Source organism: Drosophila ficusphila, unplaced genomic scaffold, assembly GCF_018152265.1.
Source record: "Drosophila ficusphila isolate 14025-0441.05 unplaced genomic scaffold, ASM1815226v1 contig_498, whole genome shotgun sequence".
NCBI lineage: Eukaryota > Metazoa > Arthropoda > Insecta > Diptera > Drosophilidae > Drosophila > Drosophila ficusphila.
This window is the reverse complement of record NW_025064418.1, coordinates 1-25,374: the sequence shown is the minus strand read 5'-3', so window position 1 is coordinate 25,374 and position 25,374 is coordinate 1. Positions and strand designations below refer to the sequence as shown.

The following is a 25,374-nucleotide window of genomic DNA, read 5'->3' as shown; positions in this document are numbered from 1 at the left end:
AGTGACGCATATAAGATCATGTCAAAGTAAAAGAAACAAAGTAATGTTTGAGATTAACTATGAATCCACTTTTACCGTAGCCAAATGTTCCGTCATATTATTAGTGACGCATATAAGATCATGTCAAAGTAAAAGAAACAAAGTAATGTTTGAGATTAACTATGAATCCACTTTTACGGTAGCCAAATGTTCCGTCATATTATTAGTGACGCATATAAGATCATGTCAAAGTAAAAGAAACAAAGTAATGTTTGAGATTAACTATGAATCCACTTTTACGGTAGCCAAATGTCCCGTCATATTATTAGTGACGCATATAAGATCATGTCAAAGTAAAAGAAACAAAGTAATGTTTGAGATTAACTATGAATCCACTTTTACCGTAGCCAAATATTCCGTCATATTATTAGTGACGCATATAAGATCATGTCAAAGTAAAAGAAACAAAGTAATGTTTGAGATTAACTATGAATCCACTTTTACGGTAGCCAAATGTCCCGTCATATTATTAGTGACGCATATAAGATCATGTCAAAGTAAAAGAAACAAAGTAATGTTTGAGATAACTATATATAAACCTCTTTACGGTAACCAAGAGTCTCGTCACATTAATAATAATAGTTAATGAATGTATAGCCATATAGATGATTGGTGACCGGTAATGAATAAAAAAAAAACCTATATTTAATATATCTATAAATAATACATATTATTTGCGGAATCGTTCATATAATATTATACTATGATATAATATTATTAAAATAGGTAATTAATTTATTATTACGATATAAGTCACCCTGACTAACAAAAGATTTTTTAAAATACACAATTGAATGGCGGGAGTAACTGTAACTTTTAAAGTGTAGTTCAATGCCTTGTTAATCAATTAGTAATGTTCATCAATAAATTAATCAAATTCCTACTGTCCCGAAGAATTGCTACTGGGATAAAATTAAATTAAACCAACGCGGCTGGTGCTCACACTAAACACTTTTTTTCCATTAAAAATCATTATAGGTAGGCAAGGCAGTTTTGCCGATCAAAGTATTCTTCAAAATATATGAAATTATGATATCCGATATATATATATATATATATATGATATCAATAATATAAATAAATTTACCATATACATATGAAAATCAGTATGAATATCAATTATATGAAGAAATATATATCATATGTATATAAAAAAGTATGAAATATACCTATAAACCTACCTATAAGTGGTTGCCGACTCAAGTATTGTTTAAAACATATGATATGCATATGATTTTGTCAATAATATTAATAAATTAATCATATACATATGAAAATCAGCATAAATATCAATTATATTAAGAAATATATCATATGTATATAAAAAAGTATGAAATATACCTATAAACTCTTAAGTAAATTAAGAGAAAGCCACAGTGTGGGCTCATCTAGTACTGAAAACACCCGATATCTAGATAGGGTGTTCAAAAACTATTATAGGTAGGCAGTGGTTGCCGACCCAAGTATTGTTCAAAACATATGATATGCATATGATTTTGTCAATAATATTAATAAATTAACCATATACATATGAAAATCAGCATAAATATCAATTATATTAAGAAATATAACATATGTATATAAAAAAGTATGAAATATACCTATAAACTCTTAAGTAAATTGAGAAAAAGCCACAGTGTGGGCTCATCTAGTACTGAAAACACCCGATATCTAGATAGGGTGTTCAAAAACTATTATAGGTAGGCAGTGGTTGCCGACCCAAGTATTGTTCAAAACATATGATATGCATATGATTTTGTCAATAATATTAATAAATTAACCATATACATATGAAAATCAACATAAATATCAATTATATTAAGAAATATATCATATGTATATAAAAAAGTATGAAATATACCTATAAACTCTTAAGTAAATTAAGAGAAAGCCACAGTGTGGGCTCATCTAGTACAGAAAACACCCGATATCTAGATAGGGTGTTCAAAAACTATTATAGGTAGGCAGTGGTTGCCGACCCAAGTATTGTTCAAAACATATGATATGCATATGATTTTGTCAATAATATTAATAAATTAACCATATACATATGAAAATCAACATAAATATCAATTATATTAAGAAATATATCATATGTATATAAAAAAGTATGAAATATACCTATAAACTCTTAAGTAAATTAAGAGAAAGCCACAGTGTGGGCTCATCTAGTACAGAAAACACCCGATATCTAGATAGGGTGTTCAAAAACTATTATAGGTAGGCAGTGGTTGCCGACCCAAGTATTGTTCAAAACATATGATATGCATATGATTTTGTCAATAATATTAATAAATTAACCATATACATATGAAAATCAGCATAAATATCAATTATATTAAGAAATATATCATATGTATATAAAAAAGTATGAAATATACCTATAAACTCTTAAGTAAATTAAGAGAAAGCCACAGTGTGGGCTCATCTAGTACAGAAAACACCCGATATCTAGATAGGGTGTTCAAAAACTATTATAGGTAGGCAGTGGTTGCCGACCCAAGTATTGTTCAAAACATATGATATGCATATGATTTTGTCAATAATATAAATAAATTTACCATATACATATGAAAATCAGCATAAATATCAATTATATTAAGAAATATATCATATGTATATAAAAAAGTATGAAATATACCTATAAACTCTTAAGTAAATTAAGAGAAAGCCACAGTGTGGGCTCATCTAGTACAGAAAACACCCGATATCTAGATAGGGTGTTCAAAAACTATTATAGGTAGGCAGTGGTTGCCGACCCAAGTATTGTTCAAAACATATGATATGCATATGATTTTGTCAATAATATAAATAAATTTACCATATACATATGAAAATCAGCATAAATATAAATTATATGAAGAAGTAATTCATATGTATATAAAAAGTACTGAATTCAATATTCTCTTAAGTTATTATAGGAGAATAACTGTAGGGTGGGTGGCAAGCCCAATTGAAAATGCCCGATTTCAAGACATCGATGCAAAAAACTACTATAGGATGGTCAGTGGATGTCCATCTAGAATTGATATAAATCTATGTATATAATATGATTTAGTCAATGTTGACAATATATATTATAATATTATCCGTATAAATTTGTTTCTTTATTCTTTTTGAATACGAGACTTGGCTGAGCGGACTAATATTATTAAAACTCAAGATAATAACGTTGAAACGTGCGCCAAGGTTATATATGTATATATATAATAACAATTGGTTTCCAATTATTATCGTTAATTTTTGGTGGCAGGCTAATATAATGTATATTAAATTAGTACCTGCCTTAAAATCGGACGCACTATATCGTTTGCCGGTATAGTGAGTTCAAATAAAATAATAATATTTTTTAATAATATTATTATTAAATAAATACTTATTTTTCATATGCGCTCGGTTTTATATTATATATCATTCGAGAGTTATATGGAAAAATGTTAAATTTTAAATTTAACATCAAAATACAAATGATTTAATTCAATATTTATATTGATTAAACAAAAATTGCAAATGTGTGGATACATAAATAATTATGTATGTTGAAATAAAATGATATTTTAGAATAAAATATTGTACATATAATAAAATTATAGTAGCAAATATATATTAAATAAAAATTATGTTATAAAATTATACATACATACGTATATTTATATATATGATGTAATGAATAATTCTTATAACATCTAAAACTTGTTATATTAGTGGCGAAACAAGTATAAAACAAAACATAAAAGAAGGATTACGAATGCTATACAAGTTTTGGCCGTAATCAAATTCAAAAAATAGAATATTAAAATAATAGATCTATAATATTTATATTGCATTATTTCTATTCGAAAATATGAATGAAATATGTAAAGAAAAACATTATTCTGGTTGATCCTGCCAGTAGTTATATGCTTGTCTCAAAGATTAAGCCATGCATGTCTAAGTACACACGAATTAAAAGTGAAACCGCAAAAGGCTCATTATATCAGTTATGGTTCCTTAGATCGTTAACAGTTACTTGGATAACTGTGGTAATTCTAGAGCTAATACATGCAATTAAAACATGAACCTTTATGGGACATGTGCTTTTATTAGGCTAAAACCAAGCGATCGCAAGATCGTTATATTGGTTGAACTCTAGATAACATGCAGATCGTATGGTCATGTACCGACGACAGATCTTTCAAATGTCTGCCCTATCAACTTTTGATGGTAGTATCTAGGACTACCATGGTTGCAACGGGTAACGGGGAATCAGGGTTCGATTCCGGAGAGGGAGCCTGAGAAACGGCTACCACATCTAAGGAAGGCAGCAGGCGCGTAAATTACCCACTCCCAGCTCGGGGAGGTAGTGACGAAAAATAACAATACAGGACTCATATCCGAGGCCCTGTAATTGGAATGAGTACACTTTAAATCCTTTAACAAGGACCAATTGGAGGGCAAGTCTGGTGCCAGCAGCCGCGGTAATTCCAGCTCCAATAGCGTATATTAAAGTTGTTGCGGTTAAAACGTTCGTAGTTGAACTTGTGCTTCATACGGGTAGTACAACTTACATTTGTGGTTAGTACTATACCTTTATGTATGTAAGCGTATTACCGGTGGAGTTCTTATATGTGATTAAGTACTTGTATTTTTTCATATGTTCCTCCTATTTAAAAACCTGCATTAGTGCTCTTAAACGAGTGTTATTGTGGGCCGGTACAATTACTTTGAACAAATTAGAGTGCTTAAAGCAGGCTTCAAATGCCTGAATATTCTGTGCATGGGATAATGAAATAAGACCTCTGTTCTGCTTTCATTGGTTTTCAGATCAAGAGGTAATGATTAATAGAAGCAGTTTGGGGGCATTAGTATTACGACGCGAGAGGTGAAATTCTTGGACCGTCGTAAGACTAACTTAAGCGAAAGCATTTGCCAAAGATGTTTTCATTAATCAAGAACGAAAGTTAGAGGTTCGAAGGCGATCAGATACCGCCCTAGTTCTAACCATAAACGATGCCAGCTAGCAATTGGGTGTAGCTACTTTTATGGCTCTCTCAGTCGCTTCCCGGGAAACCAAAGCTTTTGGGCTCCGGGGGAAGTATGGTTGCAAAGCTGAAACTTAAAGGAATTGACGGAAGGGCACCACCAGGAGTGGAGCCTGCGGCTTAATTTGACTCAACACGGGAAAACTTACCAGGTCCGAACATAAGTGTGTAAGACAGATTGATAGCTCTTTCTCGAATCTATGGGTGGTGGTGCATGGCCGTTCTTAGTTCGTGGAGTGATTTGTCTGGTTAATTCCGATAACGAACGAGACTCAAATATATTAAATAGATATCTTCAGGATTATGGTGTTGAAGCTTATATAGCCTTCATTCATGGTGGGCAGTAAAATGTTTATTGTGTTTGAATGTGTTTATGTAAGTGGAGCCGTACCTGTTGGTTTGTCCCATTATAAGGACACTAGCTTCTTAAATGGACAAATTGCGTCTAGCAATAATGAGATTGAGCAATAACAGGTCTGTGATGCCCTTAGATGTCCTGGGCTGCACGCCGCTACAATGAAAGTATCAACGTGTATTTCCTAGACCGAGAGGTCCGGGTAAACCGCTGAACCACTTTCATGCTTGGGATTGTGAACTGAAACTGTTCACATGAACTTGGAATTCCCAGTAAGTGTGAGTCATTAACTCGCATTGATTACGTCCCTGCCCTTTGTACACACCGCCCGTCGCTACTACCGATTGAATTATTTAGTGAGGTCTCCGGACGTGATCACTGTGACGCCTTGCGTGTTACGGTTGTTTCGCAAAAGTTGACCGAACTTGATTATTTAGAGGAAGTAAAAGTCGTAACAAGGTTTCCGTAGGTGAACCTGCGGAAGGATCATTATTGTATATAATATCTTTACCGTAAACAACAATAACTTGTTTTAATTATAAAATATATTTTTATAATATAACAAGATAAAATTGCCAAACAATTATATATTTATAAAAAAAAGAAGTTCAATGAAAATTTGGATTAAATTTTTTTATAAATAAAATCAAGCAAACAAGAATAATAATCAAGCAAATTAAATTGTATTATAATATATTCACAAATTTATGTTTATATATTATAATATGAAACTTGCGTGTATATGGACCATAATATACACGCGTTGCGAATATGTATTGTTCATCATAGTTATGGGCATACATTGGCTAATGCAACAACCTAAAATGTTGAATGTTGTACCTGGTTTACTTCAGGTTAATGTTTTATATAAAAAACGCAATATTATATCACATTAAAATTATATGAAATTGTAAATTATCCAAGTAATAAATGGTATAATATTGTTTATATAAAACTAAGACATTTCGCAGCATTTCGTTTTAGGTATAAAAAAAAGATTTATTGAAGGAATTGATATATGCCAGTAAAATGGTGTATTTTTAATTTCTTTCAATAAATTCATATTTGACAAATTGAAATAATAAATATAAAAACTCTAAGCGGTGGATCACTCGGCTCATGGGTCGATGAAGAACGCAGCAAACTGTGCGTCATCGTGTGAACTGCAGGACACATGAACATCGACATTTTGAACGCATATCGCAGTCCATGCTGTTATGGTACTTTAATTAATTTTTTAGTGCTGCTTGGACTACATATGGTTGAGGGTTGTAAGACTATGCTAATTAAGTTGTTTAGAAATTTGGTAATCAAATTTCTAAGCATATGGTATATTATTGGATAAAAATTTTAATTAAATATAATTATTATTTTTATTCATAATATTAAAATATCTATGGAAAACATTATCTCACATTATAAATAATTTGATTGTGAAAAACGAAGAAAAATATTTTCATTTTCAATCATATAATACTGAGGAATGTCTAGCATAAAAAATGTTTGAAATATTTTTCATCTAGAATTGTCTCTTATTAATGATTTAGTAAAATTGAAATCTTTTGTAAATGTTATTGTTCTTCGTTAAATTCGTTTAAAACTCATAACTAAATTAAAACTAATTAACGAAAAAAATTTTTATACGAATTCATTAAATGTTTCTCCATTATATAAATGTAAAGAATATATTGAAAAAAAAAATGTTATATACAACCTCAACTCATATGGGACTACCCCCTGAATTTAAGCATATTAATTAGGGGAGGAAAAGAAACTAACTAGGATTTTCTTAGTAGCGGCGAGCGAAAAGAAATCAGTTCAGCACTAAGTCACTTTGTCTATATGGCAAATGTGAGATGCAGTGTATGGAGCGTCAATATTCTAGTATGAGAAATTAACGATTTAAGTCCTTCTTAAATGAGGCCATTTACCCATAGAGGGTGCCAGGCCCGTATAACGTTAATGATTACTAGATGATGTTTCCAAAGAGTCGTGTTGCTTGATAGTGCAGCACTAAGTGGGTGGTAAACTCCATCTAAAACTAAATATAACCATGAGACCGATAGTAAACAAGTACCGTGAGGGAAAGTTGAAAAGAACTCTGAATAGAGAGTTAAATAGTACGTGAAACTGCTTAGAGGTTAAGCCCGATGAACCTGAATATCCATTATGGAAAATTCATCATTAAAATTGTAATATTTAAACAATATTATGATAATAGTGTGCATTTTTTCCATATAAGGACATTGTAATCTATTAGCATACAAAATTTATCATAAAATATGGCTTATAGTTTATTTAAATTAAAATGCTTGCGTTTTAACACAAAATAAATGTCATTAATTTGATAAAGTGCTGATAGATTTATATGATTACAGTGCGTTAATTTTTCGGAATTATATAATGGCATAATTATCAATGATTTTTGTGTTTATTATATGCACTTGTATGATTAACAATGCGAAAGATTCAGGATACCTTCGGGACCCGTCTTGAAACACGGACCAAGGAGTCTAACATATGTGCAAGTTATTGGGATATAAACCTAATAGCGTAATTAACTTGACTAATAATGGGATTAGTTTTTTAACTATTTATAGTTAATTAACACAATCCCGGGGCGTTCTATATAGTTATGTATAATGATATTTATATTATTTATGCCTCTAACTGGAACGTACCTTGAGCATATATGCTGTGACCCGAAAGATGGTGAACTATACTTGATCAGGTTGAAGTCAGGGGAAACCCTGATGGAAGACCGAAACAGTTCTGACGTGCAAATCGATTGTCAGAATTGAGTATAGGGGCGAAAGACCAATCGAACCATCTAGTAGCTGGTTCCTTCCGAAGTTTCCCTCAGGATAGCTGGTGCATTTTAATATTATATAAAATAATCTTATCTGGTAAAGCGAATGATTAGAGGCCTTAGGGTCGAAACGATCTTAACCTATTCTCAAACTTTAAATGGGTAAGAACCTTAACTTTCTTGATATGAAGTTTAAGGTTATGATATAATGTGCCCAGTGGGCCACTTTTGGTAAGCAGAACTGGCGCTGTGGGATGAACCAAACGTAATGTTACGGTGCCCAAATTAACAACTCATGCAGATACCATGAAAGGCGTTGGTTGCTTAAAACAGCAGGACGGTGATCATGGAAGTCGAAATCCGCTAAGGAGTGTGTAACAACTCACCTGCCGAAGCAACTAGCCCTTAAAATGGATGGCGCTTAAGTTGTATACCTATACATTACCGCTAAAGTAGATGATTTATATTACTTGTAATATAAATTTTGAAACTTTAGTGAGTAGGAAGGTACAATGGTATGCGTAGAAGTGTTTGGCGTAAGCCTGCATGGAGCTGCCATTGGTACAGATCTTGGTGGTAGTAGCAAATAATCGAATGAGACCTTGGAGGACTGAAGTGGAGAAGGGTTTCGTGTGAACAGTGGTTGATCACGAGTTAGTCGGTCCTAAGTTCAAGGCGAAAGCCGAAAATTTTCAAGTAAAAAACTAATGACTAAATAAATATATATACAAGCCAAAAATAATATACTTGAATAATTTTGAACGAAAGGGAATACGGTTCCAATTCCGTAACCTGTTGAGTATCCGTTTGTTATTAAATATGGGCCTCGTGCTCATCCTGGCAACAGGAACGACCATAAAGAAGCCGTCGAGAGATATCGGAAGAGTTTTCTTTTCTGTTTTATAGCCGTACTACCATGGAAGTCTTTCGCAGAGAGATATGGTAGATGGGCTAGAAGAGCATGACATATACTGTTGTGTCGATATTTTCTCCTCGGACCTTGAAAATTTATGGTGGGGACACGCAAACTTCTCAACAGGCCGTACCAATATCCGCAGCTGGTCTCCAAGGTGAAGAGTCTCTAGTCGATAGAATAATGTAGGTAAGGGAAGTCGGCAAATTAGATCCGTAACTTCGGGATAAGGATTGGCTCTGAAGATTGAGATAGTCGGGCTTGATTGGGAAACAATAACATGGTTTATGTGCTCGTTCTGGGTAAATAGAGTGTCTATCATTTATGGTGGTTACTTGTTCCCCGGATAGTTTAGTTACGTAGCCAATTGTGGAACTTTCTTGCTAAAATTTTTAAGAATACTAATTGGCTCAAACCGATTAGTTCTTATTAATTATAACGATTATCAATTAACAATCAATTCAGAACTGGCACGGACTTGGGGAATCCGACTGTCTAATTAAAACAAAGCATTGTGATGGCCCTAGCGGGTGTTGACACAATGTGATTTCTGCCCAGTGCTCTGAATGTCAAAGTGAAGAAATTCAAGTAAGCGCGGGTCAACGGCGGGAGTAACTATGACTCTCTTAAGGTAGCCAAATGCCTCGTCATCTAATTAGTGACGCGCATGAATGGATTAACGAGATTCCTACTGTCCCTATCTACTATCTAGCGAAACCACAGCCAAGGGAACGGGCTTGGAATAATTAGCGGGGAAAGAAGACCCTTTTGAGCTTGACTCTAATCTGGCAGTGTAAGGAGACATAAGAGGTGTAGAATAAGTGGGAGATATTAGGCTTCGGTTTGATATCGCCAATGAAATACCACTACTCTTATTGTTTCCTTACTTACTTGATTAAATGGAACGTGTATCATTTCCTAGCCATTATACGGATATATTTATTATATCTTATGGTATTGGGTTTTGATGCAAGCTTCTTGATCAAAGTATCACGAGTTTGTTATATAATCGCAAACAAATTCTTTAATAAAACGATGCATTTATGTATTTTTGATTTGAAAATTTGGTATAACTCCAATTACTCAGGTATGATCCAATTCAAGGACATTGCCAGGTAGGGAGTTTGACTGGGGCGGTACATCTCTCAAATAATAACGGAGGTGTCCCAAGGCCAGCTCAGTGCGGACAGAAACCACACATAGAGCAAAAGGGCAAATGCTGACTTGATCTCGGTGTTCAGTACACACAGGGACAGCAAAAGCTCGGCCTATCGATCCTTTTGGTTTAAAGAGTTTTTAACAAGAGGTGTCAGAAAAGTTACCATAGGGATAACTGGCTTGTGGCGGCCAAGCGTTCATAGCGACGTCGCTTTTTGATCCTTCGATGTCGGCTCTTCCTATCATTGTGAAGCAAAATTCACCAAGCGTTGGATTGTTCACCCATGCAAGGGAACGTGAGCTGGGTTTAGACCGTCGTGAGACAGGTTAGTTTTACCCTACTAATGACAAAACGTTGTTGCGACAGCATTCCTGCGTAGTACGAGAGGAACCGCAGGTACGGACCAATGGCACAATACTTGTTCGAGCGAACAGTGGTATGACGCTACGTCCGTTGGATTATGCCTGAACGCCTCTAAGGTCGTATCCGTGCTGGACTGCAATGATAAATAAGGGGCAATTTGCATTGTATGGCTTCTAAACCATTTAAAGTTTATAATTCATTTTATAAACGACAATGGATGTGATGCCAATGTAATTTGTAACATAGTAAATTGGGAGGATCTTCGATCACCTGATGCCGCGCTAGTTACATATAAAAACATTATTTAATACAATGACAAAGCCTAGAATCAATTGTAAACGACTTTTGTAACAGGCAAGGTGTTGTAAGTGGTTGAGCAGCTGCCATACTGCGATCCACTGAAGCTTATCCTTTGCTTGATGATTCGATATTTAATAAAATAACGAAATGGAAAGAATATTATAATTATTAAATTTATTTTGATAATTATAATTTTGGATTTTTGGGGAATCCAAAGAAAAAGGTAGCCAAAAAGTACTCGTCATATTATTAGTGACGCATATAAGATCATGTCAAAGTAAAAGAAACAAAGTAATGTTTGAGATTAACTATGAATCCACTTTTACGGTAGCCAAATATTCCGTCATATTATTAGTGACGCATATAAGATCATGTCAAAGTAAAAGAAACAAAGTAATGTTTGAGATTAACTATGAATCCACTTTTACGGTAGCCAAATGTCCCGTCATATTATTAGTGACGCATATAAGATCATGTCAAAGTAAAAGAAACAAAGTAATGTTTGAGATTAACTATGAATCCACTTTTACCGTAGCCAAATATTCCGTCATATTATTAGTGACGCATATAAGATCATGTCAAAGTAAAAGAAACAAAGTAATGTTTGAGATTAACTATGAATCCACTTTTACGGTAGCCAAATGTTCCGTCATATTAGTGACGCATATAAGATCATGTCAAAGTAAAAGAAACAAAGTAATGTTTGAGATTAACTATGAATCCACTTTTACGGTAGCCAAATGTTCCGTCATATTATTAGTGACGCATATAAGATCATGTCAAAGTAAAAGAAACAAAGTAATGTTTGAGATTAACTATGAATCCACTTTTACGGTAGCCAAATGTTCCGTCATATTATTAGTGACGCATATAAGATCATGTCAAAGTAAAAGAAACAAAGTAATGTTTGAGATTAACTATGAATCCACTTTTACGGTAGCCAAATGTTCCGTCATATTATTAGTGACGCATATAAGATCATGTCAAAGTAAAAGAAACAAAGTAATGTTTGAGATTAACTATGAATCCACTTTTACGGTAGCCAAATGTCCCGTCATATTATTAGTGACGCATATAAGATCATGTCAAAGTAAAAGAAACAAAGTAATGTTTGAGATTAACTATGAATCCACTTTTACGGTAGCCAAATGTCCCGTCATATTATTAGTGACGCATATAAGATCATGTCAAAGTAAAAGAAACAAAGTAATGTTTGAGATTAACTATGAATCCACTTTTACCGTAGCCAAATATTCCGTCATATTATTAGTGACGCATATAAGATCATGTCAAAGTAAAAGAAACAAAGTAATGTTTGAGATTAACTATGAATCCACTTTTACGGTAGCCAAATGTCCCGTCATATTATTAGTGACGCATATAAGATCATGTCAAAGTAAAAGAAACAAAGTAATGTTTGAGATTAACTATGAATCCACTTTTACCGTAGCCAAATGTTCCGTCATATTATTAGTGACGCATATAAGATCATGTCAAAGTAAAAGAAACAAAGTAATGTTTGAGATTAACTATGAATCCACTTTTACGGTAGCCAAATGTTCCGTCATATTATTAGTGACGCATATAAGATCATGTCAAAGTAAAAGAAACAAAGTAATGTTTGAGATTAACTATGAATCCACTTTTACGGTAGCCAAATGTCCCGTCATATTATTAGTGACGCATATAAGATCATGTCAAAGTAAAAGAAACAAAGTAATGTTTGAGATTAACTATGAATCCACTTTTACCGTAGCCAAATATTCCGTCATATTATTAGTGACGCATATAAGATCATGTCAAAGTAAAAGAAACAAAGTAATGTTTGAGATTAACTATGAATCCACTTTTACGGTAGCCAAATGTCCCGTCATATTATTAGTGACGCATATAAGATCATGTCAAAGTAAAAGAAACAAAGTAATGTTTGAGATAACTATATATAAACCTCTTTACGGTAACCAAGAGTCTCGTCACATTAATAATAATAGTTAATGAATGTATAGCCATATAGATGATTGGTGACCGGTAATGAATAAAAAAAAAACCTATATTTAATATATCTATAAATAATACATATTATTTGCGGAATCGTTCATATAATATTATACTATGATATAATATTATTAAAATAGGTAATTAATTTATTATTACGATATAAGTCACCCTGACTAACAAAAGATTTTTTAAAATACACAATTGAATGGCGGGAGTAACTGTAACTTTTAAAGTGTAGTTCAATGCCTTGTTAATCAATTAGTAATGTTCATCAATAAATTAATCAAATTCCTACTGTCCCGAAGAATTGCTACTGGGATAAAATTAAATTAAACCAACGCGGCTGGTGCTCACACTAAACACTTTTTTTCCATTAAAAATCATTATAGGTAGGCAAGGCAGTTTTGCCGATCAAAGTATTCTTCAAAATATATGAAATTATGATATCCGATATATATATATATATATATATGATATCAATAATATAAATAAATTTACCATATACATATGAAAATCAGTATGAATATCAATTATATGAAGAAATATATATCATATGTATATAAAAAAGTATGAAATATACCTATAAACCTACCTATAAGTGGTTGCCGACTCAAGTATTGTTTAAAACATATGATATGCATATGATTTTGTCAATAATATTAATAAATTAATCATATACATATGAAAATCAGCATAAATATCAATTATATTAAGAAATATATCATATGTATATAAAAAAGTATGAAATATACCTATAAACTCTTAAGTAAATTAAGAGAAAGCCACAGTGTGGGCTCATCTAGTACTGAAAACACCCGATATCTAGATAGGGTGTTCAAAAACTATTATAGGTAGGCAGTGGTTGCCGACCCAAGTATTGTTCAAAACATATGATATGCATATGATTTTGTCAATAATATTAATAAATTAACCATATACATATGAAAATCAGCATAAATATCAATTATATTAAGAAATATAACATATGTATATAAAAAAGTATGAAATATACCTATAAACTCTTAAGTAAATTGAGAAAAAGCCACAGTGTGGGCTCATCTAGTACTGAAAACACCCGATATCTAGATAGGGTGTTCAAAAACTATTATAGGTAGGCAGTGGTTGCCGACCCAAGTATTGTTCAAAACATATGATATGCATATGATTTTGTCAATAATATTAATAAATTAACCATATACATATGAAAATCAACATAAATATCAATTATATTAAGAAATATATCATATGTATATAAAAAAGTATGAAATATACCTATAAACTCTTAAGTAAATTAAGAGAAAGCCACAGTGTGGGCTCATCTAGTACAGAAAACACCCGATATCTAGATAGGGTGTTCAAAAACTATTATAGGTAGGCAGTGGTTGCCGACCCAAGTATTGTTCAAAACATATGATATGCATATGATTTTGTCAATAATATTAATAAATTAACCATATACATATGAAAATCAACATAAATATCAATTATATTAAGAAATATATCATATGTATATAAAAAAGTATGAAATATACCTATAAACTCTTAAGTAAATTAAGAGAAAGCCACAGTGTGGGCTCATCTAGTACAGAAAACACCCGATATCTAGATAGGGTGTTCAAAAACTATTATAGGTAGGCAGTGGTTGCCGACCCAAGTATTGTTCAAAACATATGATATGCATATGATTTTGTCAATAATATTAATAAATTAACCATATACATATGAAAATCAGCATAAATATCAATTATATTAAGAAATATATCATATGTATATAAAAAAGTATGAAATATACCTATAAACTCTTAAGTAAATTAAGAGAAAGCCACAGTGTGGGCTCATCTAGTACAGAAAACACCCGATATCTAGATAGGGTGTTCAAAAACTATTATAGGTAGGCAGTGGTTGCCGACCCAAGTATTGTTCAAAACATATGATATGCATATGATTTTGTCAATAATATAAATAAATTTACCATATACATATGAAAATCAGCATAAATATCAATTATATTAAGAAATATATCATATGTATATAAAAAAGTATGAAATATACCTATAAACTCTTAAGTAAATTAAGAGAAAGCCACAGTGTGGGCTCATCTAGTACAGAAAACACCCGATATCTAGATAGGGTGTTCAAAAACTATTATAGGTAGGCAGTGGTTGCCGACCCAAGTATTGTTCAAAACATATGATATGCATATGATTTTGTCAATAATATAAATAAATTTACCATATACATATGAAAATCAGCATAAATATAAATTATATGAAGAAGTAATTCATATGTATATAAAAAGTACTGAATTCAATATTCTCTTAAGTTATTATAGGAGAATAACTGTAGGGTGGGTGGCAAGCCCAATTGAAAATGCCCGATTTCAAGACATCGATGCAAAAAACTACTATAGGATGGTCAGTGGATGTCCATCTAGAATTGATATAAATCTATGTATATAATATGATTTAGTCAATGTTGACAATATATATTATAATATTATCCGTATAAATTTGTTTCTTTATTCTTTTTGAATACGAGACTTGGCTGAGCGGACTAATATTATTAAAACTCAAGATAATAACGTTGAAACGTGCGCCAAGGTTATATATGTATATATATAATAACAATTGGTTTCCAATTATTATCGTTAATTTTTGGTGGCAGGCTAATATAATGTATATTAAATTAGTACCTGCCTTAAAATCGGACGCACTATATCGTTTGCCGGTATAGTGAGTTCAAATAAAATAATAATATTTTTTAATAATATTATTATTAAATAAATACTTATTTTTCATATGCGCTCGGTTTTATATTATATATCATTCGAGAGTTATATGGAAAAATGTTAAATTTTAAATTTAACATCAAAATACAAATGATTTAATTCAATATTTATATTGATTAAACAAAAATTGCAAATGTGTGGATACATAAATAATTATGTATGTTGAAATAAAATGATATTTTAGAATAAAATATTGTACATATAATAAAATTATAGTAGCAAATATATATTAAATAAAAATTATGTTATAAAATTATACATACATACGTATATTTATATATATGATGTAATGAATAATTCTTATAACATCTAAAACTTGTTATATTAGTGGCGAAACAAGTATAAAACAAAACATAAAAGAAGGATTACGAATGCTATACAAGTTTTGGCCGTAATCAAATTCAAAAAATAGAATATTAAAATAATAGATCTATAATATTTATATTGCATTATTTCTATTCGAAAATATGAATGAAATATGTAAAGAAAAACATTATTCTGGTTGATCCTGCCAGTAGTTATATGCTTGTCTCAAAGATTAAGCCATGCATGTCTAAGTACACACGAATTAAAAGTGAAACCGCAAAAGGCTCATTATATCAGTTATGGTTCCTTAGATCGTTAACAGTTACTTGGATAACTGTGGTAATTCTAGAGCTAATACATGCAATTAAAACATGAACCTTTATGGGACATGTGCTTTTATTAGGCTAAAACCAAGCGATCGCAAGATCGTTATATTGGTTGAACTCTAGATAACATGCAGATCGTATGGTCATGTACCGACGACAGATCTTTCAAATGTCTGCCCTATCAACTTTTGATGGTAGTATCTAGGACTACCATGGTTGCAACGGGTAACGGGGAATCAGGGTTCGATTCCGGAGAGGGAGCCTGAGAAACGGCTACCACATCTAAGGAAGGCAGCAGGCGCGTAAATTACCCACTCCCAGCTCGGGGAGGTAGTGACGAAAAATAACAATACAGGACTCATATCCGAGGCCCTGTAATTGGAATGAGTACACTTTAAATCCTTTAACAAGGACCAATTGGAGGGCAAGTCTGGTGCCAGCAGCCGCGGTAATTCCAGCTCCAATAGCGTATATTAAAGTTGTTGCGGTTAAAACGTTCGTAGTTGAACTTGTGCTTCATACGGGTAGTACAACTTACATTTGTGGTTAGTACTATACCTTTATGTATGTAAGCGTATTACCGGTGGAGTTCTTATATGTGATTAAGTACTTGTATTTTTTCATATGTTCCTCCTATTTAAAAACCTGCATTAGTGCTCTTAAACGAGTGTTATTGTGGGCCGGTACAATTACTTTGAACAAATTAGAGTGCTTAAAGCAGGCTTCAAATGCCTGAATATTCTGTGCATGGGATAATGAAATAAGACCTCTGTTCTGCTTTCATTGGTTTTCAGATCAAGAGGTAATGATTAATAGAAGCAGTTTGGGGGCATTAGTATTACGACGCGAGAGGTGAAATTCTTGGACCGTCGTAAGACTAACTTAAGCGAAAGCATTTGCCAAAGATGTTTTCATTAATCAAGAACGAAAGTTAGAGGTTCGAAGGCGATCAGATACCGCCCTAGTTCTAACCATAAACGATGCCAGCTAGCAATTGGGTGTAGCTACTTTTATGGCTCTCTCAGTCGCTTCCCGGGAAACCAAAGCTTTTGGGCTCCGGGGGAAGTATGGTTGCAAAGCTGAAACTTAAAGGAATTGACGGAAGGGCACCACCAGGAGTGGAGCCTGCGGCTTAATTTGACTCAACACGGGAAAACTTACCAGGTCCGAACATAAGTGTGTAAGACAGATTGATAGCTCTTTCTCGAATCTATGGGTGGTGGTGCATGGCCGTTCTTAGTTCGTGGAGTGATTTGTCTGGTTAATTCCGATAACGAACGAGACTCAAATATATTAAATAGATATCTTCAGGATTATGGTGTTGAAGCTTATATAGCCTTCATTCATGGTGGGCAGTAAAATGTTTATTGTGTTTGAATGTGTTTATGTAAGTGGAGCCGTACCTGTTGGTTTGTCCCATTATAAGGACACTAGCTTCTTAAATGGACAAATTGCGTCTAGCAATAATGAGATTGAGCAATAACAGGTCTGTGATGCCCTTAGATGTCCTGGGCTGCACGCGCGCTACAATGAAAGTATCAACGTGTATTTCCTAGACCGAGAGGTCCGGGTAAACCGCTGAACCACTTTCATGCTTGGGATTGTGAACTGAAACTGTTCACATGAACTTGGAATTCCCAGTAAGTGTGAGTCATTAACTCGCATTGATTACGTCCCTGCCCTTTGTACACACCGCCCGTCGCTACTACCGATTGAATTATTTAGTGAGGTCTCCGGACGTGATCACTGTGACGCCTTGCGTGTTACGGTTGTTTCGCAAAAGTTGACCGAACTTGATTATTTAGAGGAAGTAAAAGTCGTAACAAGGTTTCCGTAGGTGAACCTGCGGAAGGATCATTATTGTATATAATATCTTTACCGTAAACAACAATAACTTGTTTTAATTATAAAATATATTTTTATAATATAACAAGATAAAATTGCCAAACAATTATATATTTATAAAAAAAGAAGTTCAATGAAAATTTGGATTAAATTTTTTTATAAATAAAATCAAGCAAACAAGAATAATAATCAAGCAAATTAAATTGTATTATAATATATTCACAAATTTATGTTTATATATTATAATATGAAACTTGCGTGTATATGGACCATAATATACACGCGTTGCGAATATGTATTGTTCATCATAGTTATGGGCATACATTGGCTAATGCAACAACCTAAAATGTTGAATGTTGTACCTGGTTTACTTCAGGTTAATGTTTTATATAAAAAACGCAATATTATATCACATTAAAATTATATGAAATTGTAAATTATCCAAGTAATAAATGGTATAATATTGTTTATATAAAACTAAGACATTTCGCAGCATTTCGTTTTAGGTATAAAAAAAAAGATTTATTGAAGGAATTGATATATGCCAGTAAAATGGTGTATTTTTAATTTCTTTCAATAAATTCATATTTGACAAATTGAAATAATAAATATAAAAACTCTAAGCGGTGGATCACTCGGCTCATGGGTCGATGAAGAACGCAGCAAACTGTGCGTCATCGTGTGAACTGCAGGACACATGAACATCGACATTTTGAACGCATATCGCAGTCCATGCTGTTATGGTACTTTAATTAATTTTTTAGTGCTGCTTGGACTACATATGGTTGAGGGTTGTAAGACTATGCTAATTAAGTTGTTTAGAAATTTGGTAATCAAATTTCTAAGCATATGGTATATTATTGGATAAAAATTTTAATTAAATATAATTATTATTTTTATTCATAATATTAAAATATCTATGGAAAACATTATCTCACATTATAAATAATTTGATTGTGAAAAACGAAGAAAAATATTTTCATTTTCAATCATATAATACTGAGGAATGTCTAGCATAAAAAATGTTTGAAATATTTTTCATCTAGAATTGTCTCTTATTAATGATTTAGTAAAATTGAAATCTTTTGTAAATGTTATTGTTCTTCGTTAAATTCGTTTAAAACTCATAACTAAATTAAAACTAATTAACGAAAAAAATTTTTATACGAATTCATTAAATGTTTCTCCATTATATAAATGTAAAGAATATATTGAAAAAAAAAATGTTATATACAACCTCAACTCATATGGGACTACCCCCTGAATTTAAGCATATTAATTAGGGGAGGAAAAGAAACTAACTAGGATTTTCTTAGTAGCGGCGAGCGAAAAGAAATCAGTTCAGCACTAAGTCACTTTGTCTATATGGCAAATGTGAGATGCAGTGTATGGAGCGTCAATATTCTAGTATGAGAAATTAACGATTTAAGTCCTTCTTAAATGAGGCCATTTACCCATAGAGGGTGCCAGGCCCGTATAACGTTAATGATTACTAGATGATGTTTCCAAAGAGTCGTGTTGCTTGATAGTGCAGCACTAAGTGGGTGGTAAACTCCATCTAAAACTAAATATAACCATGAGACCGATAGTAAACAAGTACCGTGAGGGAAAGTTGAAAAGAACTCTGAATAGAGAGTTAAATAGTACGTGAAACTGCTTAGAGGTTAAGCCCGATGAACCTGAATATCCATTATGGAAAATTCATCATTAAAATTGTAATATTTAAACAATATTATGATAATAGTGTGCATTTTTTCCATATAAGGACATTGTAATCTATTAGCATACAAAATTTATCATAAAATATGGCTTATAGTTTATTTAAATTAAAATGCTTGCGTTTTAACACAAAATAAATGTCATTAATTTGATAAAGTGCTGATAGATTTATATGATTACAGTGCGTTAATTTTTCGGAATTATATAATGGCATAATTATCAATGATTTTTGTGTTTATTATATGCACTTGTATGATTAACAATGCGAAAGATTCAGGATACCTTCGGGACCCGTCTTGAAACACGGACCAAGGAGTCTAACATATGTGCAAGTTATTGGGATATAAACCTAATAGCGTAATTAACTTGACTAATAATGGGATTAGTTTTTTAACTATTTATAGTTAATTAACACAATCCCGGGGCGTTCTATATAGTTATGTATAATGATATTTATATTATTTATGCCTCTAACTGGAACGTACCTTGAGCATATATGCTGTGACCCGAAAGATGGTGAACTATACTTGATCAGGTTGAAGTCAGGGGAAACCCTGATGGAAGACCGAAACAGTTCTGACGTGCAAATCGATTGTCAGAATTGAGTATAGGGGCGAAAGACCAATCGAACCATCTAGTAGCTGGTTCCTTCCGAAGTTTCCCTCAGGATAGCTGGTGCATTTTAATATTATATAAAATAATCTTATCTGGTAAAGCGAATGATTAGAGGCCTTAGGGTCGAAACGATCTTAACCTATTCTCAAACTTTAAATGGGTAAGAACCTTAACTTTCTTGATATGAAGTTTAAGGTTATGATATAATGTGCCCAGTGGGCCACTTTTGGTAAGCAGAACTGGCGCTGTGGGATGAACCAAACGTAATGTTACGGTGCCCAAATTAACAACTCATGCAGATACCATGAAAGGCGTTGGTTGCTTAAAACAGCAGGACGGTGATCATGGAAGTCGAAATCCGCTAAGGAGTGTGTAACAACTCACCTGCCGAAGCAACTAGCCCTTAAAATGGATGGCGCTTAAGTTGTATACCTATACATTACCGCTAAAGTAGATGATTTATATTACTTGTAATATAAATTTTGAAACTTTAGTGAGTAGGAAGGTACAATGGTATGCGTAGAAGTGTTTGGCGTAAGCCTGCATGGAGCTGCCATTGGTACAGATCTTGGTGGTAGTAGCAAATAATCGAATGAGACCTTGGAGGACTGAAGTGGAGAAGGGTTTCGTGTGAACAGTGGTTGATCACGAGTTAGTCGGTCCTAAGTTCAAGGCGAAAGCCGAAAATTTTCAAGTAAAAAACTAATGACTAAATAAATATATATACAAGCCAAAAATAATATACTTGAATAATTTTGAACGAAAGGGAATACGGTTCCAATTCCGTAACCTGTTGAGTATCCGTTTGTTATTAAATATGGGCCTCGTGCTCATCCTGGCAACAGGAACGACCATAAAGAAGCCGTCGAGAGATATCGGAAGAGTTTTCTTTTCTGTTTTATAGCCGTACTACCATGGAAGTCTTTCGCAGAGAGATATGGTAGATGGGCTAGAAGAGCATGACATATACTGTTGTGTCGATATTTTCTCCTCGGACCTTGAAAATTTATGGTGGGGACACGCAAACTTCTCAACAGGCCGTACCAATATCCGCAGCTGGTCTCCAAGGTGAAGAGTCTCTAGTCGATAGAATAATGTAGGTAAGGGAAGTCGGCAAATTAGATCCGTAACTTCGGGATAAGGATTGGCTCTGAAGATTGAGATAGTCGGGCTTGATTGGGAAACAATAACATGGTTTATGTGCTCGTTCTGGGTAAATAGAGTGTCTATCATTTATGGTGGTTACTTGTTCCCCGGATAGTTTAGTTACGTAGCCAATTGTGGAACTTTCTTGCTAAAATTTTTAAGAATACTAATTGGCTCAAACCGATTAGTTCTTATTAATTATAACGATTATCAATTAACAATCAATTCAGAACTGGCACGGACTTGGGGAATCCGACTGTCTAATTAAAACAAAGCATTGTGATGGCCCTAGCGGGTGTTGACACAATGTGATTTCTGCCCAGTGCTCTGAATGTCAAAGTGAAGAAATTCAAGTAAGCGCGGGTCAACGGCGGGAGTAACTATGACTCTCTTAAGGTAGCCAAATGCCTCGTCATCTAATTAGTGACGCGCATGAATGGATTAACGAGATTCCTACTGTCCCTATCTACTATCTAGCGAAACCACAGCCAAGGGAACGGGCTTGGAATAATTAGCGGGGAAAGAAGACCCTTTTGAGCTTGACTCTAATCTGGCAGTGTAAGGAGACATAAGAGGTGTAGAATAAGTGGGAGATATTAGGCTTCGGTTTGATATCGCCAATGAAATACCACTACTCTTATTGTTTCCTTACTTACTTGATTAAATGGAACGTGTATCATTTCCTAGCCATTATACGGATATATTTATTATATCTTATGGTATTGGGTTTTGATGCAAGCTTCTTGATCAAAGTATCACGAGTTTGTTATATAATCGCAAACAAATTCTTTAATAAAACGATGCATTTATGTATTTTTGATTTGAAAATTTGGTATAACTCCAATTACTCAGGTATGATCCAATTCAAGGACATTGCCAGGTAGGGAGTTTGACTGGGGCGGTACATCTCTCAAATAATAACGGAGGTGTCCCAAGGCCAGCTCAGTGCGGACAGAAACCACACATAGAGCAAAAGGGCAAATGCTGACTTGATCTCGGTGTTCAGTACACACAGGGACAGCAAAAGCTCGGCCTATCGATCCTTTTGGTTTAAAGAGTTTTTAACAAGAGGTGTCAGAAAAGTTACCATAGGGATAACTGGCTTGTGGCGGCCAAGCGTTCATAGCGACGTCGCTTTTTGATCCTTCGATGTCGGCTCTTCCTATCATTGTGAAGCAAAATTCACCAAGCGTTGGATTGTTCACCCATGCAAGGGAACGTGAGCTGGGTTTAGACCGTCGTGAGACAGGTTAGTTTTACCCTACTAATGACAAAACGTTGTTGCGACAGCATTCCTGCGTAGTACGAGAGGAACCGCAGGTACGGACCAATGGCACAATACTTGTTCGAGCGAACAGTGGTATGACGCTACGTCCGTTGGATTATGCCTGAACGCCTCTAAGGTCGTATCCGTGCTGGACTGCAATGATAAATAAGGGGCAATTTGCATTGTATGGCTTCTAAACCATTTAAAGTTTATAATTCATTTTATAAACGACAATGGATGTGATGCCAATGTAATTTGTAACATAGTAAATTGGGAGGATCTTCGATCACCTGATGCCGCGCTAGTTACATATAAAAACATTATTTAATACAATGACAAAGCCTAGAATCAATTGTAAACGACTTTTGTAACAGGCAAGGTGTTGTAAGTGGTTGAGCAGCTGCCATACTGCGATCCACTGAAGCTTATCCTTTGCTTGATGATTCGATATTTAATAAAATAACGAAATGGAAAGAATATTATAATTATTAAATTTATTTTGATAATTATAATTTTGGATTTTTGGGGAATCCAAAGAAAAAGGTAGCCAAAAAGTACTCGTCATATTATTAGTGACGCATATAAGATCATGTCAAAGTAAAAGAAACAAAGTAATGTTTGAGATTAACTATGAATCCACTTTTACGGTAGCCAAATGTCCCGTCATATTATTAGTGACGCATATAAGATCATGTCAAAGTAAAAGAAACAAAGTAATGTTTGAGATTAACTATGAATCCACTTTTACGGTAGCCAAATGTTCCGTCATATTATTAGTGACGCATATAAGATCATGTCAAAGTAAAAGAAACAAAGTAATGTTTGAGATTAACTATGAATCCACTTTTACGGTAGCCAAATGTTCCGTCATATTATTAGTGACGCATATAAGATCATGTCAAAGTAAAAGAAACAAAGTAATGTTTGAGATTAACTATGAATCCACTTTTACGGTAGCCAAATGTCCCGTCATATTATTAGTGACGCATATAAGATCATGTCAAAGTAAAAGAAACAAAGTAATGTTTGAGATTAACTATGAATCCACTTTTACCGTAGCCAAATATTCCGTCATATTATTAGTGACGCATATAAGATCATGTCAAAGTAAAAGAAACAAAGTAATGTTTGAGATTAACTATGAATCCACTTTTACGGTAGCCAAATGTTCCGTCATATTATTAGTGACGCATATAAGATCATGTCAAAGTAAAAGAAACAAAGTAATGTTTGAGATTAACTATGAATCCACTTTTACGGTAGCCAAATGTTCCGTCATATTATTAGTGACGCATATAAGATCATGTCAAAGTAAAAGAAACAAAGTAATGTTTGAGATTAACTATGAATCCACTTTTACGGTAGCCAAATGTTCCGTCATATTATTAGTGACGCATATAAGATCATGTCAAAGTAAAAGAAACAAAGTAATGTTTGAGATTAACTATGAATCCACTTTTACGGTAGCCAAATGTTCCGTCATATTATTAGTGACGCATATAAGATCATGTCAAAGTAAAAGAAACAAAGTAATGTTTGAGATTAACTATGAATCCACTTTTACGGTAGCCAAATGTCCCGTCATATTATTAGTGACGCATATAAGATCATGTCAAAGTAAAAGAAACAAAGTAATGTTTGAGATTAACTATGAATCCACTTTTACGGTAGCCAAATGTCCCGTCATATTATTAGTGACGCATATAAGATCATGTCAAAGTAAAAGAAACAAAGTAATGTTTGAGATTAACTATGAATCCACTTTTACCGTAGCCAAATATTCCGTCATATTATTAGTGACGCATATAAGATCATGTCAAAGTAAAAGAAACAAAGTAATGTTTGAGATTAACTATGAATCCACTTTTACGGTAGCCAAATGTCCCGTCATATTATTAGTGACGCATATAAGATCATGTCAAAGTAAAAGAAACAAAGTAATGTTTGAGATTAACTATGAATCCACTTTTACGGTAGCCAAATGTTCCGTCATATTATTAGTGACGCATATAAGATCATGTCAAAGTAAAAGAAACAAAGTAATGTTTGAGATTAACTATGAATCCACTTTTACGGTAGCCAAATGTTCCGTCATATTATTAGTGACGCATATAAGATCATGTCAAAGTAAAAGAAACAAAGTAATGTTTGAGATTAACTATGAATCCACTTTTACGGTAGCCAAATGTCCCGTCATATTATTAGTGACGCATATAAGATCATGTCAAAGTAAAAGAAACAAAGTAATGTTTGAGATTAACTATGAATCCACTTTTACCGTAGCCAAATATTCCGTCATATTATTAGTGACGCATATAAGATCATGTCAAAGTAAAAGAAACAAAGTAATGTTTGAGATTAACTATGAATCCACTTTTACGGTAGCCAAATGTCCCGTCATATTA

The 25,374-nt window shown here is 33.2% G+C and overlaps 6 non-coding genes across 6 annotated transcripts; all 6 read left to right on the top strand.

Moving 5' to 3' along the window:
• The first annotated feature begins 3,911 nt into the window (after positions 1 to 3,911).
• On the top strand, positions 3,912 to 5,907 carry LOC122320391. Its single transcript, XR_006245651.1, has one exon. It is a non-coding gene; the product is annotated as a small subunit ribosomal RNA (ribosomal RNA).
• Positions 5,908 to 6,507: 600 nt separating this feature from the next.
• LOC122320384 lies at positions 6,508 to 6,687 on the top strand. Its single transcript, XR_006245644.1, has one exon. It is a non-coding gene; the product is annotated as a 5.8S ribosomal RNA (ribosomal RNA).
• A 438-nt stretch (positions 6,688 to 7,125) lies between these two features.
• On the top strand, positions 7,126 to 11,087 carry LOC122320396. The gene has a single exon (XR_006245656.1). It is a non-coding gene; the product is annotated as a large subunit ribosomal RNA (ribosomal RNA).
• A 5,153-nt stretch (positions 11,088 to 16,240) lies between these two features.
• LOC122320381 lies at positions 16,241 to 18,237 on the top strand. The gene has a single exon (XR_006245641.1). It is a non-coding gene; the product is annotated as a small subunit ribosomal RNA (ribosomal RNA).
• A 600-nt stretch (positions 18,238 to 18,837) lies between these two features.
• Positions 18,838 to 19,017, top strand: LOC122320373. The gene has a single exon (XR_006245633.1). It is a non-coding gene; the product is annotated as a 5.8S ribosomal RNA (ribosomal RNA).
• Positions 19,018 to 19,455: 438 nt separating this feature from the next.
• Positions 19,456 to 23,417, top strand: LOC122320394. Its single transcript, XR_006245654.1, has one exon. It is a non-coding gene; the product is annotated as a large subunit ribosomal RNA (ribosomal RNA).
• The last annotated feature ends 1,957 nt before the right edge of the window (positions 23,418 to 25,374 follow it).